At 42.4% G+C, this 14,874-nt stretch overlaps 1 protein-coding gene and 1 non-coding gene across 2 annotated transcripts in view; one reads left to right on the top strand and one right to left on the bottom strand.

Moving 5' to 3' along the window:
• The window catches only part of PRKAR2A (protein kinase cAMP-dependent type II regulatory subunit alpha), a 102,814-nt gene that overhangs the window by 24,738 nt on the left and 63,202 nt on the right, over nucleotides 1-14,874 (top strand). The window lies entirely within an intron of this gene.
• On the bottom strand, nucleotides 11,854-11,988 carry LOC126014820 (small nucleolar RNA SNORA51). The gene has a single exon (XR_007497807.1). It is a non-coding gene; the product is annotated as a small nucleolar RNA SNORA51 (small nucleolar RNA).

Genomic DNA, 14,874 nt, shown 5'->3' with positions numbered 1-14,874 from the left:
TTCTATGCACAGAAATCACTCCTGGCAGGCTCGGGGAACCATTTGGGATGCTGGAATTTGAACCACGGTCCTTCTGCATGCAAGGCAAACACCCTACCTCCATGCTATCTCTCCGGCCCCAGTTTAGGACCTTTATAAACTTCATGCTTTGTGTTTCATTTGAATAGTCATGATTTGTATCACTTACAGATAACTGATAGGAAGAATAAAGCTCGAGTTATTTTGCGTTCTAGTTAATGAAAGGGTAAGAATTATGGGACCTCTGAGTTTGTAACTGGTCAGTTAGAAGTGTAGCTTGGGGACCCCCAAAATTCAGCTGCCATCTAAAGTAAGGGTTTATTTTTTTTGAGGGGGCCACACCCAGTGCCGCTTAGGGGTTATTACTGGGTCTATGCTCAGAAATCGCTCCTGGCAGGCTCTGGGGCCATATAGGATGCAGGGATTGAACCTGATTCGTCCCAGGTCAGCTGCATGCAAGGCAAATGCCCTACTGCTGTGCTATCGCTATGGCTCTTGAAATGAATTTTCTTTTGTGTGTGTTTCGTTTTCCAAACAAGGAACCAGTTGTTTTTTTTTAATTTTTTTTTTTTTTGTGGTTTTTGGGTCACACCCAGCAGTGCTCAGGGGTTACTCCTGGCTCCATGCTCAGAAATTGCTCCTGGCAGGCACGGGGGACCATATGGGACGCCGGGATTTGAACCAATGACCTTCTGCATGAAAGGCAAACGCCTTACCTCCATGCTATCTCTCCGGCCCCAGGAACCAGTTTTTACAAATTAATATATAAACATTTTTCTTTAACATACAGATTTCCCCAATATCTGAAAATAGACAATTCTATAAAACCTTAGCTAAGCAAAAAAGCAATAAAGTGAAGAAGCAGCTACTATTAATTTATACAGAAAAATTGGGAGCTGGGATTGCCAGAGATAGAAGGTACACTTTGCAGGGCTGGAGCAGTATCATAGCAGGTAGGTAATTTGCCTTGCATGCAACCTACCCGGGACAGACCAGGTTTTGATTTCCAGCATCCCATATGGTTCCTGGAGCCTGCCAGGAGCGATTTCTGAGCACAGATCCAGGAGTAACCGCTGAGCACCACCAGGTTTGGCCCCAAAACCTAAATAAATAAATTTAAGAAAAAAAGAAGGGGCCGGGCGGTGGTGCTAGCGGTAAGGTGCCTGCCTTGCCTGCGCTATCCTAGGACAGACCTCGGTTCGATCCCCGGCGTCCCATATGGTCCCCCAAGCCAGGAGCGACTTCTGAGCGCATAGCCAGGAGTAACCCCTGAGCGTCACCAGGTGTGGCCCAAAAAATCAAAAAAAAAAAAAAAAAAAAAAGAAGATATACTTTGCTTGCATGAAACCCAGTGTGTGTTGCACATGCGTACACAGACTCTCACACACACACTTTTTTTGTTTGTTTTTGAGCCACACAGGGGTTACTCCTGGCTCTGTGTTCAGAAATTACTCCTGGCAGACTTGGAGGACCATATGGGATGCTTTCATTCAAACCGTGTCAGTTCCAAGTCTGCTGTGTGCCAGGCAAACGCCCTACCCGCTGTGCTGTCCCTCTGGCCCCATAAGGGCATTCTTATTGGGAACACTATGTCCCTGTACTATAGAATCTGATGTTACTCTGGTGGATCTTGGGGCACCCAGAAGTGCTGGGGATCAGACCTGAGGCTTTTGTCTTGCAAAGCAAAGCATGCTTTTCAACCTGCTGAACTGTTTCCTAGCCCTGTCACTCCCACCCTCTCTTCCTTCCCTTCCTCTCTTCCTTGCTCTCTTCTTTCCCCCCATCCTTCCCTCCCTGTGCTCAGGGCTCACTTGTGATTCTGCTCTTAGGAATCATTCCTGCTGTTACTTGGGACCATATGGGATGCCAGATATCACAGCCCGGTTGGCTGTGTATAAAGGCCGGTGCTTTACGCTGTGTACTGTTGTTCCGGTTCTATCATTCCTTTTTTCAATACCTTACTTGTAAAGCTTCTATGAAGAAAAACTTCCACTGGTCCTGGGGAGATTGTATAGCGGTTAAGGCACTTGTCTTGCTTACAACCAACCCAGATTAGATCCCTAGCATCTCATATGGTCCCTCAAGCAATACCAGCCTTCTAGAATCATTTGTTTGGAAAATGAAGGAAAAATGCTTTAGTTTTTTTATTTTTATTTTTTTATTTTTTTTTTTGGTTTTTGGGCCACACCCGGTAACGCTCAGGGGTTACTCCTGGCTATGTACTACTCAGAAGTTGCTCCTGGCTTGGGAGGCCATTGCCGTCCGTCCAAGGCTAGCGCAGGCAAGGCAGGCACCTTACCTCTAGCGCCACCGCCCGGCCCATTTTTATTTTTATTAACTGTTTTCAGAGTAAGCTAGTTCTTTTTTTTTTTTTTTTTTGGTTTTTGGGCCACACCCAGCGTTGCTCAGGGGTTACTCCTGGCTGTCTGCTCAGAAATAACTCCTGACAGGCATGGGGGGACCATATGGGACATGAGGATTCGAATCAACCACCTTTGGTCCTGGATCAGCTGCTTGCAAGGCAAACACCACTGTGCTATCTCTCTGGGCCCACTAAGCTAGTTCTTGAATATCTCTAACAAAGGAAAAAAATTCCGTTAAAGTTCTTCTGTTTAGGAGAACATGAGGAGTAGTTACAATTCTGATAGGAGAAGATAGTGGCACTGCCTTGACCATGTAGGGAGTCTGGTGGAGCAGATACTGAAAAAATTTTGGAGAAGGTGACTCATTCTATTTTGCATTTAGGTCTTGCCTGTGGAGTGGAATTTCAGCTGGCATTAAGTTCGCAATGGATGATGGCTCTAGAAAGGAGAGATTTATGCAAAGAGCAAATTCAACCCTCTTCCTTACCCATGTCTGTTCTCCTTTGCTTATGCTTTTCCTTTTGCCTGGAATTCTGTCTGTCCCATTAATCTAAGCCAACTACTTTTGTCTTCATCAACTAGTTCTTCATATTTTCTTCTTGCACAGCAGGAACCCTGTAAGAGAACATAGTTCAGGTTTATAGATGAAGATATTGAGGCACAGACGTTAAATAACTAGCTCAAGGTCACATAGATCATATGTAAAGTGACACTTAGATGTTTGAACAAAAGGAGCATAACTTAAATGTCATGCTCATAATTCACTCAGTACTTTCTAGGCACTTTGTAATACTCATTGCATAAATAAAAACTTCTATGGCATTCATCTCTATACAAGGAAGTCTGGGAAACAAGTTTCACTGCTAGGAGTGTAGTTTGTTGCTTTGTTTTATTCGTTGTTTTGGGCCACACCCAGCAGTGCTCATAGGTTACTCCTGGCTCTGAGCTCATAAATTACTCCTGTCAGGCTCATGGGACCCTACGGAATGCCTGGGATCAAACGTGGGTTGGCCATGTGCAAGGCAAACACCCTCTCCATGGTGTTTTGGCTCAGATTCCCAGCTCTGGAGCAAGTTTTTTTGCTGTGGTGTGGAAATTCTGGTTTTCTCAGCTTGGATCATATGCTCTGCCCTATGGCCATGTTGAAATGGTGGGAGCACTATGGGGATTTAAGTCGCACAAAGACTTTAGGTTTGAAAGAGATCACACCTACAGGATAATTTCAGTTACTTAGTAGAAAATGCAAAGTATACCACAATAAGGCCACTGGAGAGATGGGACTCAATCATAACAATTATTACTATTATTACTAGCAGTGCTGGAAAACCCAGCACTTCACTTACAGGCAAGGCAAATGCTCTACCACTGCATTACATTCCCAGCAGGTTTTTAAATATTTATTTATTTATTGAGAGGGGCACACCCAGCGGCACTCAGAGGTTACTCCTGGTTCTTTGCTCAGAAATTCCTCCTGGCAGGCTTTGGGGACCATATGGGATGCCAGGATTTGAACCATCGTCCTTCTGCATGAAAGACAAATGCCTTACCTCCATGCTATCTCTCCGCCCCCCCCCCCCCAATCTCTTGATTCAATTGTTGATTTTGGCTTGAGAATTTAGTTCTGTCCTTTTTTTTCTTGGGTTGGGGGGACCATATTCGGCAGCACTCAGGGGTTCCTCCTGGCCAGACGCTCAGAAATCGCTCCTGGCAGGCTCAGGGAACCATATGGGATGCCAGGATTTGAACCACCGTCCTTCTGCATGCAAGGCAAATGCCCTACCTCCATGCTACCTCTCCGGCCCCAGGGTTCTATGAAAGAGTTGGAAGCCCTTATCTAGGAGATAAAAATAAAATTTAAAAAAGGGGCAGTTTTGTTTGTTTCGTTTTTGACCTTCAGTCTTTTCTCTACATACTGTTTTGATTCTGTAGATGTTAATTCTCTGGAGGCACTAGGGTACCTGGGAGCTTACTAGAGTAAATGTGCATGAGAACCTGTCATCCATGTTGCAGACTGGCAACATGATGTGATGATTTCTCTAGGAGGAAACAGGATTCTGATATACAGTAGGATGCAGTAAAGTCATTTCTTACAACTCTATTTCATTGTAACACTGATGAAAAAATATCAATCCTGGCTGAAATAGATAAAGCAATGTTATTTGAGGGCCAGGCGTCTTTCTTTCTTTTTTTTTTTTTTTTTTTTTTTGGGCCACACCCAGTGACGCTCAGGGGTTACTCCTGGCTATGCACTCAGAAGTCGCTCCTGGCTTGGGGGACCATATGGGACACCGGGGGATCGAACCATAGTCCGTCCTAGGCTAGCGCAGGCAAGGCAGGCACCTTACCTTTAGCGCCACCGCCCGGCCCCGCGTCCTTCTTTCTATAGTTACTCCTCAAGTGATGGTTTCCAAGAATTTGTTCAGATTGTTAAGTGAGCACTTCCTGTAAAACTGGTGGATTTTCCTCTAAAAATATATGACAGGCACTATATTTAATCATGGCATGCTTTTCCTCGCTGTCAAATAAAATTGAGCCAAAATTCTGGCTTTAATGCTTCTTGCTATGTGACCTAGGGGGAAGTTGTATTTTATTTTATTTTTTGTTTTTGGGACACACTCTGTGGCACTCAGGAATTACTCCTGCCTCTGTGCTCAGAAATTATTCCTGGCAGGGAGGACTGTATGGGATGCCGAGGATCTGACCCAGGTTGTCCTCATGCGTGGCAAATGCACTACCTACTGTGCTATCTCTGGCCCCAGAGATTCTATTTTAAAGGACAGTTCTCTTAGTCTTCTCAACAAGATGTAGTAAAACTTAGAGCAGAAATTAATTAACTGGAATCTCGAAAATGCTTGGCATAGTAGTTGTGATGAATTATAAAAAATTGTAACAGGAGCCAGAGAGATAGTTCAGTGGGTAGGGCACTTTCCTTTCACGCAGTTGACCTGGGTTGATCTCAGGCATCTCATATGGTCCCCCAAGCACCACCAGGAGTGATTACTGAACATTGCAGTAATGGTTCAAAGGAAAAAAAAAAAACCCAAAACTATATTAAAAAAAGAAGTAAAACAAATGTTTAGCTAGGGTATGTAGGGCCAATGAGCAACTGTGGGGGAAACAAAAAGTGAAACTAAGCTTCTTTTGGAGATGGAGCCACACTCAGCTCTCCTCAGGGTTGACTCCTGGTTCTGCACTTATTAATTATTCCTGACGAGATGGAGTACCAGAGATCCAACCTGGCTCATCCGAGGACAAGGCATGCTTCTTTACCCATTGCACTGTTTCTCCAGTCCAAAACCAAACCTTTAAAGATATATAAATTAAAAAAAATACAAGGCTCATATCTTTAATTTTTGTTTTGTTTTGAGACCACACCCATTGGTACTTAGGCCTTACCCCTGGTTGCACTCAGGAATTACTCCTGGCAGTGCTTGGGGAGGGGGGGGGGACTGTATGGGATGCCAGGGACTAAATCTGGGCCTGCCACGTGCAAGGCAAAAACCCTACCTCCTGTACTATCACTTTGACCCTATCCTTAATAATTGTATAGCCTTGTGTTTCTTCATTCCTAGAGTCACTGAGCACCTTCTGAATCATTTGTGGAAAATAGTACTGCTCTCATTGAATTTTTGTGGATACCAGAGAGGTTAAGTTGTAGCTAGACTTCAAACCTGTCTTTCTTTTGACTTCACCTCTTATGACATTTATATTGCTTTATACTCCAAACTTTTGTCAAATATTATGAATGACATATCATAAAATGACAGAGTAAGGTTTAGTGTGATGTATAGCTTTTATCTTTTGAAAATTCAAGAGCTATTCCTTGTATAAAGAATTAGTGCATATAAGTTCCCAGAGCTGGAGAGTGTGTGCACCCACATCCTGGAGGCCCAAAGGGTACCAGTAAAAAGGACCCAAATAAAAATGAGACACAGCCTAATCAGAATGATGAAAAGCATAGAGATAGAATACTGAAAGCAGCAAGATCAAAAAAGGAAATTTTATACAGAGGAGCATCCTTCACATTTACAGCAAATTTACTAAAGGCCCAAACAAAGATAGTGATGGGATATAATGGAAAACTCAGTGAAATGAACACCTCACCAAGAATGTATTACCAACCCAGACTCTTCATTCAGTTTGAAGGAATGATGTACAACCTAATGGATAAACAACAATTCAGTAACATCATAGACTCGAAACTACCTATACAAGAAGAATTAAAGGGGTCATTTTAAGACAAGATAAATTTCACAAACACATCACAGTCTCATAGAAAGATGCATAAAACCTACAACAATACTTTCTCAAAGTCGGGGGACTAAATGTACCAGTTAATAGACACAGAGTACCAGGATGGAATAGGAAATTGAACACAACATTCTACAGCCTCTAAGAAACATAAATAAAGCAAACACAGACTCAAAGTCAAATGTTGGAAGACAATTCTTGAAGCAAACAACCTTCTTAAAAAGTCTGGGGTGGGGGCCGGAGAGATAGCATGGAGGTAGGGTGTTTGCCTTCCATGCAAAAGGACTGTGGTTCAAATCCCAGCATCACACACACACACACACACACACACAGACTTTTTGGAAAACAACAACAGAGACATTCCTCAAAGGATCCATTCAGTGCATGCCTAATATTAGGAGGCTCAAATCTGGCCTTCTCACTTGCCTGGAACCTTTCTAAACATTTACTAATTCCCCCCACCCCGATTTTTTTTTTAAACTGAAACTCCCTAATGAAAAGGCTATCAGTATTTCCTTTGTCTCAGTGCTTGCAGGTGAAATTGAAGTTTAAATTCATGACCTTAAGTAAACTATGGAATCATCTTTTGGAGCTCAACTTTCAAAAAATGTTTTCTTTCTTGGTGTTTGCAGTTGTGCTTGGATGGCCATACAGAACCAGGAATCAAATCTAGGCCACTTAGATCCAAAGATGCACTTCGGTCCATTTATCCATCTCTCGACTCTAAGATAGCAGTCCATGTTAGGCAGTGCCTCTGGATTACAATGTAATGGCACCTTTGGGTTAGAAAATTGATTTCTAGGGGCCGGAGAGATAGCATGGAGGTAGGGCGTTTGCCTTTCATGCAGGAGGTCATCGGTTCGAATCCCGGCGTCCCATATGGTCCCCCGTGCCTGCCAGGAGCAATTTCTGAGCCTGGAGCCAGGAATAATCCCTGAGCACTGCTGGGTGTGACCCAAAAACCACAAAAAAAAAAAAAAAAAAAAAAAAAAAGAAAAGAAAAGAAAAGAAAAGAAAATTGATTTCTAAATTGCAAGTTTTATCTATTTGGAAGATTTTCTTCCAGTTTCTGAATAGTAAAACTATGTCTTCAAAACAGAAAATTTAAATGGATGTATGTGTGTCTATACACTTCATGCTGGCTTCAATTTCACATAAACATGCCATTAACTTCTGAATATCATGACAGTAGAATTAGAAATTAAAAGTCTTGTCAGAGTCTGGAGTGATAGCACAGCGGTAGGCTGTGCCTTGTATACAGCCAATTTGGGATGAACCTGGGTTCAATTCCTGACATCCCATATGGTCCCCGTGCCTGCCAGGAGTAATTCCTGAGCCCCTCCAAGTGTAGCACAAAAGCCAGAAAAGAAAGTTCTTTCCAATTTTCAAATTTAATTTCCTCACAAAAAACCCACCGTTTTTCTGGTTTGTTTATTTTTTATTGTTTTTGTTTTTGTTTTTCCTTTTCTTTTCATTTTTGCTACATTTATTGGTGCTCAGAGGTTACTCCTGGCTCTGCACTCAGGAATTTCAGTCCTGTGCTTCAGGGGACCATTTGGTCACTTGCAAGGCAAACACCTTACCCATTGTACTATCTTCTTAGTCCAACTTCAATCTTTTTTTTTTTTTATTTGTTTTGTTTTGGGGTCACACCTGGTGACACTCAGGGGTTACTCCTGGCTATGCACTCAGAAATCGCTCCTGGATTAGCCACGTGCATGGGAAACGCCCTACCACTGTGCCATCACTCCGGCCCCAACTTCAATCATTTTTTTTGTTTGTTTGTTTGTTTTTTTGTTTTGGTTTTTGGGCCATACCCGGTGGTGCTCAGGGGTTACTCCTGGCTGTCTGGTCAGAAATAGCTCCTGGCAGGCACAGGGGACCATATGGGACACCGGGATTGGAACCAATCACCTTTGGTCCTGGATCAGCTGCTTGCAAGGCAAACGCCGCTGTGCTATCTCTCCGGGCCCACTTCAACCATTTTTTAAAACGTCCTACAGTATATTGAAATCCATGACACAATATTTATAAATACGAAGTTTGAGATGATAAAATTAAAAAAGGACTTTTTCTTACTTTAGCAATGATTTTTGCTCTAAATTGCTTAGAACTATCTCAATTTTTCTGCTAAAAATCTCTGCTCTGATTCTATAATTTGTTTTGTTTTTGTTTTGTTATGTTTTGGGGCCATGCCTGGTGGCAACCAGGGGTTACTCTTGGCTCTGAGCTCAGAAATCACTCCTGGCAGGTTCAGAGGACCATATGGGATACCAGGAATCCAACCCAGTAATCCATATGGGATACCAGTAATCCAACCCAATAAGGCAAACGCCTTATTGCTGTGCTATCTCTGCGGCCCCTGATTCTATAATTTGTTATTAATTTATAGGAATGAGTCTTTCTGGTACACATGAGATTTTTTCCCCCTTTTTAATAATTATTATTAAATTTTCATGAAATACAGAGTTATAAAGTTGTTGATAATTTAGTTTCCATCATACAACGTTCCAATACCCACACCTTCACCAATGTTCATTTCCCACCATCAATTTTTCAGGTACCTTCCCATAATTCCACCCCTTTTCTTTCTCTCTGCATCCACATCAGCACTGGTTGTTCTTTTTTTTTTTTTTTTTTTTTTGGTTTTTGGGTCACACCCGGCAGTGCTCAGGGGTTATTCCTGGCTCCAGGCTCAGAAATTGCCCCTGGCAGGCACGGGGGACCATATGGGGGACCATATGGGGCGCTGGGATTTGAACCAATGACCTCCTGAATGAAAGACAAACGCCTTACCTCCATGCTATATCTCTCCGGCCCCAAGCACTGGTTGTTCTTACTCTTTTCTGATGTGTGCTATTCTCTGTGGTTTGAAGTAATACTTCATTGTTTTGGTTTGCATCTCTCTATTGATAAATGATATGGAACATTTTTTATGTGTCCTTTGGCCATCTGTATTTTTTTTTGGCCATCTGTATTCTGTTCATATTCCCATTTTTTGATGAGTTTGGAGTAGATTTATCTCTTGAACTTTATAGAAGTATAAATGTAGGACCCGGAGAGATAGCACAGCGGCGTTTGCCTTGCAAGCAGCTGATCCAGGACCAAAGGTGGTTGGTTCGAATCCTGGTGTCCCATATGGTCCCCCATGCTGCCAGGAGCTATTTCTGAGCAGACAGCCAGGAGTAACCCCTGAGCACCACCAGGTGTGGCCCAAAAACCAAAAAAAAAAAAAAAAAAAAAAAAAAAAGTATAAATGTAACAAAGTGGGAGAGTAAATAAAAAATATAACCAAGTTGGGTTGAAGAGATAGTATTGTGGATAAGGTACTTATCTTGCAAGGTGCGAACCTGGATTTGGTCCCTGGCATTGCAAATGGTCCCCTACACACTGCCAGTAGTGATTTTTGAGTGCATAGCGAGGTATAAGCCCTGAGCACAGCTGGGTATGGCCTAAAAAAAGCAAAAGCCAATTTAAAATGTAAGTTTCTTGAATATCTACTCAGATCTCTTGTCTTTTTTGGGGTAGGGGGACGGTGTGGTGGGAAGTTTGGGTGCTGGAGGGGGTGGTGCTAAGTCCTGGCTCTGTGTTTGGGAGTTGCTCCTAATGTTGCTGGAAGACCAGTTGGTGCTGGGGATGGAACTAGGTCAGCTGTATGCAAAGCAAGCACCTTAACTCTTTCCCAGCCCAGATCTCTGTCTTAAATTGAATGTTAGCCCAGTTAATCCTAATTCTGAATAAATAGCCACAATGTGTGTATGTTGCCAGGAACTGAATTTCAGGCTCATTATGCATGAGAAGCATGCATTCGACCTTTGAGCCACATTCTCAGCCCTAAAATGAACTTTTTGTTGTTGTTGTTGTTGCTATTTGGGGGGAGTTTGGATTTGGGATCGCTCAGGGGTTACTCCTGGCTCTGCACATAGGAATCACTCCTGACTGACTCGGGTAAACCACATGATATGCCTGAGACTGAATCTGGGTCGGACATGTCCAAGGCAAGCTCCCTATCTCTACTATCTTTCTCCCTCATAATGTAACTTTCTGAAACTAGAAACCAAAAAACTTTTCGAATAAAAACCAAAAGTCTATTTTCAAATAAATGGAAAGTTTTATAAAGTTTGTTGACCACCCTACTTAGTGAAACCAGCATTCTTTTGGGGGGTTGCATATGTGGAGGAGAGTGAGATTGAGGTGTATTTAGTGGTGCTCAGGTACTTTTCTTGGTAGTGCTGGGGAACCATAATTGGAAACAGGATTTTGGGGGGGAGCCGGGGCTTGGGCCACACCCCAAGGCTTGGAGCTCAGAAATCGCTCCTGGCAAGCTCAGGGGACCAAAAGGGATGCCAGGGCTCAAACCCAGGTCCGTCCTGGTCAGCCACGTGTAAGGCAAACATTCTATTACTGTGATATCACTTCGGCCCTGGAAACAGGTGTTAAACTAGAGTTAATGCAAGCAGAATGAGTGTCTTGCCCTCTGTACTATTTCTCCAGCCCTTTGGCTATTAAATTTCTTTTTTTTTGGGGGGGTCACATCCGGTAGCACTCAGGAATTACTCCTGGCTCTGCAATCAGAAGTTATTCCTGGGCCCGGAGAGATAGCAAGCAGCCGATCCAGGACCAAACGTGGTTGGTTCGAATCCCGGTGTCCCATATGGTCCCCGTGCCTGCCAGGAGCTATTTCTGAGCAGACAGCCAGGAGTAACCCCTGAGCACCGCTGGGTGTGGCCCAAAAACAAAAACAAACAAAAAAAAATATTCCTGACAGGCTCAGGGTACCCTATGGGATGCAGGGATTCTCGGGGGTCCGTCCTGTGTTGGCCCATTGCAAGGCAAATGCCATACTGCTGTGCTATTGCTCTGGCTGTTAGATTCCTTAATAACTTCCTTTCTTTAACTTCTGTCTTTACATTCACCTGTACGTTTAAGATGGATCATAGTTATTTAAATTATGTACAAATTTCTGAAGATTGCAGATGGTTTTGGTCAATTTCAGGAAAGAATTGAGGCTCTTTAGTTCAAACCTTCACTCAGATTTTTTTCTTCTGTATTCAGAAACTAGAAAGAAACTTCCTTTTGTTTTAATGTTTTTAAATTTTTTTTTAGTTTTTTTGAGTCACACCCGCCAGCGCTCAGGGATTACTTCTGGCTCCACGCTCAGAAATCTCTCTTGGCAGGCTCAGGGGACCATATGGGATGTTGGGCTTTTTTTTTTTTTTTTTTTTGTCCCCCAAGTTACAATACAGACCAGGCAAAGAGCCTGGGGTGAGGTATATATGGGGTGCATTTACTGTACCTCCTCTTTCTATACAGTCAGTGTAAAAAACACGGACGCTGGACTTTGAACCAACAGCCTTCTTCTGCATGTAAGGCGAATGCTATCTCTCTGGCCCCCGAAACTTCCTTTTATAACCAGAATTACGTTCCAGTCCCTGTCTTTTATATTTATTATTTATTTTTGGTTTTTGAGCCATACCTATTGGCGCTCAGGGGTTATTACTGGCTCTGCACTCAGAAATCACTCCTGGCAGACTAGGGGACCATTTGGGATGCTGGGGATCGAAAGCAGGTCGGTCACATGCAATGCAAATGCCCTACCCACGGGCTATTGCTCTGGCCCCTATTTTTATTTTGTTTTGCTTTAATATGTATAGACTATTTTGTCTGATTTTACTACCGTGACTAATACAAAACTAAACAAGTGTTTCCTGTTAGAAGACAGTTGTGTTTACAATTTCTCAGGGTATTTTTTTAAATACAAGCATATTTAGAGCTAAAAATACGAAGTGTAAATAAAACATAAAGCTTTGAATAAAGTAGCAAAAGCTTTTTTTGTTCACAGCTGCCTGTAGCCTCAAAAGTAAGTGGTGAGCTCTTTTTTTTTCGATCAATATGCTTTAGAGCCTTCTGTATCTTTATTATATTCTAGGATGTTTGTTTATTGATCGTCATCACTATCAGATTATAAACTCCACAAGGAAGTATGTGTTTCTCTGCTTTTTTATCCCTTTACTTTGTTTCTTTGGGTCACACTTGGTGATACTGATGCTGTGCTATAAATCACCACATAGTATATTCCATTTATTAACCGTTATATTATTAATATATTAATATTATAATATTAACTATTATATATTCCATTATATTAAATATTCAGAATAGAAAAATCTATAGTAGAGAAAATAAATTTGGGGGGGGGGTTGGAGCCACATCTGGCAGTGCTGAGGAGTTATTCCTGACTGCCAAATCAGGAGACCATCGGGGATGCTGGAGGTTTAAATCCAGGTTGGCAGTGTGCAAGGCAAGTGCCCTTCCTGTTTCTATCACTCTGCCCCCTAGAGAAAATAAGTTAATGGTAGCCTAAGGCTTATGGAGATTGGGGGAGTGGAGAGAGGGCTCATGGGTATAGGGATTCTTTTTACATCGATGAAATATTTTAGAACTCTTAAATGATGAACTGTATGCAAACTATATCTCAATTGAAATATTACTTTAGGGCTGGAGCTATAGCACAGCGGTAGGGTGTTTGCTTTGCACGCAGCCAATCCAGGATGGACCCAGATTCAATCCCTGGCATCCCAGATGGTCCCCTGAGCCTGCCAGGCGCGATTTCTGAGTGCAGAGCCAGGAGTAACCCCTGAGCACCGCAGGGTGTGGCTGGCCCAAACACACACACACACACACACACACAACTTTAAGAAAAATAGGGGCCAGAGAAGTAGTTTTAGGGTTAATATACTTGTCCTTGTGTACAACTAACACGTTTGATGCCCAGCACCACATATCATCCCCCGAGCACTATCAAGAGTGATGCCTAAGCATAGACCCAGGAATTGACCTTGAGCACTATTTAGAATGTTCAGCTCCCCTGGAAAAAAAAATGCAGCTGTTTTATTTAAGAAGAGAAATTACTTTGCCCATATCCCCAGCTGAGATATTTTTTTGTTTTTTGTTTTTGGGTCACACCTGGTAGTGCTCAGGGGTCACTCCTGGCTCTACGCTCAGAAATTGCTCCTGGCAGGCACGGGGAACCATATGGGACGCTGGGACTCGAACCACCATCCTTCTGCATGAAAGGCAAACCCATGCTATCTCTCCAGCCCCCCCAGCTGAGATTTTTTTGTTTTGTTTTTGGGCCACACCCAGTGGCACTGTTATAGGTCCAGAACTTGTTTCTTTTTGTAAACCAGCTTTTCTTTTCTTTTTTTTTGCTATTATGTATCTAGTACAATGAATGCCCGTATCTATATGTACACACATGTATATGTTACATATATACATAAGATTACTATATGTATATGTATGATATATGCATACATATGGTTTTCTAAAACACTCCTAGAAGTGGGACTGTTGCCTAGATTAAAAGCAGTTCACATATAAAATTTTGTCAGAAACTGCCAAGATATTCATCCAAAATTTTAATATCATTCTGAGAACTGTGTGAATAGATTGATGTGTGGAGCAAGAATGACTGTGGGTAGATAGTTTGGAGGCTGCTGCAATCATCCCGGCAGGAAATTATGCTCTTCAGACTAGGATAACAGTGGAGATGGAGAAGGGTAAAGTGATTCAAAAAAATAGGTGGGTGAGAGAACAGATGGCATTGTTAATGAAGTAGATGTGAGTAATAAAAAGAGGAAGGAGTCAAGGATGATTCAGGTGGAATCAATTTAGTAACATCAAATAAACTTGCCTTGTGAGATGAAACCTACTTGCCATAATTGGATTAGATACTTTACAACTCTGACATTGTATGGTTTTGAGATCCATGACAGTGCCCTTATTCATATAGATTAAATTATTTCTTAAGACTTTGTCTTTTGTAATTGTAGATTTATATTATTTGATTGTTTTGAAGCCACATCTAGTGATGTTCATAGCCTACTCCTGGCTCTGTTCTCAGGAATCACTTCTTCTGGGTTGAGGGGACCATATGGGGTGCTGGGGATTGAACAGAGGTCAAGAACACTGCCTTACCCAGTACACTATCTCTCCAGCCCTCTATTACTTGATGTTTATTGAGCAAACATTGATTCTGTCTCTGAACAATAGATTTCATCTTCAGTAAGGCTCTGGAATTCATGATTTTTCTCCTGTTTTGCAGCCACACAGCTAGCCTAAGTCACTATCTTCCTCTACCAATTGTAGTATGTGAGAGCCAGAGGAAAATGGTAGATCATATGCCTAATATGTGCAAGGCAATGTGTTTGATCCCTGGCATTCACTGCTCCTGAGCACC

This window comes from Suncus etruscus, chromosome 7 (assembly GCF_024139225.1).
Source record: "Suncus etruscus isolate mSunEtr1 chromosome 7, mSunEtr1.pri.cur, whole genome shotgun sequence".
Lineage (NCBI taxonomy): Eukaryota > Metazoa > Chordata > Mammalia > Eulipotyphla > Soricidae > Suncus > Suncus etruscus.
Note: the sequence above shows the minus strand (reverse complement) of the source record. Positions and strands in the feature narration are given on the sequence as shown.